The sequence below is a fragment of the Helianthus annuus genome, chromosome 12 (genome assembly GCF_002127325.2).
Source record: "Helianthus annuus cultivar XRQ/B chromosome 12, HanXRQr2.0-SUNRISE, whole genome shotgun sequence".
NCBI lineage: Eukaryota > Viridiplantae > Streptophyta > Magnoliopsida > Asterales > Asteraceae > Helianthus > Helianthus annuus.
This window is the reverse complement of record NC_035444.2, coordinates 24,152,661-24,155,918: the sequence shown is the minus strand read 5'-3', so window position 1 is coordinate 24,155,918 and position 3,258 is coordinate 24,152,661.

Below are 3,258 nucleotides of genomic sequence, written 5' to 3'. Positions count from 1 at the left end.
AAAACCCTCTCGTCTCGGTTCTTCCAATAAAGCTCTAAAAACATTTCATAAATTCAGCCAATTTCACTACATACAAATAGAAAAAAACGTAAATGGAAAGAACTACGTTGATATGAAACCACCAAATCACAAAACCACTTTATTACCCTTCACTTCCACACTTTCAACACATCCAAACACTTTCAACACACATCCAAACAGTGGTTTCAACCACTGTTTTAACCCAACAATGGTTTCAAACCTCCGTTTTAACCGAATAGTAGTTTCAAGCAGTGGTTTGAACATATATTATTTCAATTTTTAAACTCAACTAAAACAAATTAATAACGTTAAAAATTACGATCATTAATATACCTTCATGATGATAGCATACGCATGATTTTTCTTTGCGTTGTGGCATTCATCAAATATTAACACCTTGATAATATCCAACGTTAAGAATCTATGCCTCAATGCATTACTTAAAATGTCAGGGGTCATGACCAATAGCTGTAAGAATGATGTATAACATATACGTGTGTTCAGTTTAAATTGAAAAATAAAAACTACATGATACAACAAAGGTAAAGAGTAACACAATAAAAGTTTATTACTCAAGACTGCATTTGTCTGCCTCAGGGGTACTTTACGTATTTGATCATTAGTCAAAATTATGATGAGATTGTATGCGGTCAACAAAAAAGTCAAATGTTGACTTGTCATACCCGATTCTGATATCGTTGTTTCTTCCAATCAGCAGCATTCCAAAAATCAACACCTTTTTCACCCCAATACTCCTCCACTTTCAAATCAAGGTGCTTTCTCACATACTCCGCTTGCTAATAAGACAGACAAAGCTTCCATTAGTATGCTTTAACCACATGTTCAAGAAACAACTAAGTCAACCGACATACCTGTTTGACCAATACAACAGTGGGTACCAACTACCAAGAACACAACAATACACGGGGAGGGTTTTTCCAGCAGATAAGTGTAGTGACATAAAAGCATAATCGCGATCAACGTCTTGCTTGATCCCGTCTCAAAGAACACTTCTCCTTAATTGCCTGAGCTAATGCTTCTATCTGATAACTACTATATTAGCCGTAACATAAGAACAAATACACCCCAAATAGAACAAAAACAACAAACAAACTACAGAGAAGCCTATACAAAATCCAAGTTTACAAAATTGTTCCAGCTATCTAAGGTGAGATCTACAATTTTTCTCCTTTTAACCATCCACCGGAATGATTTCATTCTGCCTTTATACTTTCCAGGAGATGTGTTGATGTATCCATATACTTTAGTTCAAAAACCCTCTCGTCTCGGTTCTTCCAATAAAGCTCTAAAAACATTTCATAAATTCAGCCAATTTCACTACATACAAATAGAAAAAAACGTAAATGGAAAGAACTACATTGATATGAAACCACCAAATCACAAAACCACTTTATTACCCTTCGCTTCCACACTTTCAACACATCCAAACACTTTCAACACACATCCAAACAGTGGTTCCAACCACTGTTTTAACCCAACAATGGTTTCAAACCTCCGTTTTAATCGAACAGTAGTTTGAAGCAGTGGTTTGAACAAAACAGTGGTTTGAACCACCGTTTTAACCCCAACAGTGGTATCAACCACCGTTTTAACGCAACACTGGTTTCAACCACCGTTTTAACCAAACAGTGGTTTCAACCACTATTTTCTACACAAAACACTGTTTAACCCAACAGTCGTTTGAAACATCTGTTTTATATTCTAACATCTGTTCACAACAAACAGAGGTTTCAAACATAAAACAGACCTTTGCCAAATACATGTTTCACACAAACTTAATTTATACTATCTATTACCTAGATGATTGCATAAGGATCCAACATTCCATTCAGATTATTGCCAATAAGATTCTTCGCTGCTAACAGTTCCATTGAGATTAGCATAAGGATCCAACATTCCATTCGATTCGATTAAACCAAAACTCGTCCGATGAAACAGGTGCCCAATTCATCCATCCATCTCTACACAAAATTCAATCCCTAAACTAAATAATAAAAATGAAGATGTTATCATCCCATGAAATTAATTTGAACCAAGAATATGTGAGAGCACATACCTTGGTTTACCAAAACTTTTGGTTCACATTAATAAACTTAATTAAAAATCAAAATCCGTTCAATCAGTCGATTATTAGGCACAAATTATCACAAGTTCAAATCATAAACATAAAGCACAATCGGTTTAACAATTGTGAATACAATAAATAATTTTATTTCAACCCGCAAACCTTTGCAAAACTCACCTACATCAACAACTACTGCTACTGCTGCTGAATCAACAACTGCAGCTGTTGAACCTCACAAATTCAATCTTCATATTCCTGAACCTCACAAATTCAATCGTTTTGGTTTAACAATGGTGAATACAATAAATAATATAATTTCAATCAGTCGATTATTAACTGAACCTCACAAATTCAATCTTCATATTCATGCATCAACAACTACTGCTGCTGAATTTGTCGTTGATTCGGCTGCAACACAACTGGAGCTAGAAACCCAACTGTCTCTTTCTTCTTTATTCATGGTGAAGTTGCAAAACATTTATATTTTCAGAGGGTCACGCTCAGATTAGGAGGTCAGTGACATTGTGGAGGGTTGTCAGGAAATGCTATCACTTTGCATTTCCTGACAACCTCGACAACGTCACCGACCCCTCCAAGTTTTCCACCAAAACACTCCCACTGGTTGCTTCTTCAACAAAGTTACATACAGCCTCAAAAACTTGGATTTCTTACAGTTACATCGCTTGCAAGCCTCCACCTCTCCAGCAGTTTCCGCTCTACGCCTATAAAATACAACCAAAACGTTAATAACCATTACGCTTAGCATATTGAAACGTTATACACCGACACTATAATGATCTATATATCTATATATAAAACTGAAACTCATACCTGAAATTCTTTCTTCTTGCCACCAGACCTTTCTCCGATAACGTTGTCATCAATTCTAACTTCACCATTATAAGCAAGAACATATCTTCCTTTATAATAACTAATAACTAATAACTCTTAAGTTGGTTCTCATACCTGAAACTCTTTCTTCTTCTACCACAGATACATACTGATGACACGGAAATCCCCATTACCTAAATTAACAATCAACTTGTTACTCACAACCATAGTAATTAGTAATTTCAATAAAAAACTCGTTCATCACCATTTGTAAGATCGGGGTATTCATATTTTTTAACTCTGTATAAGATTATACTGCA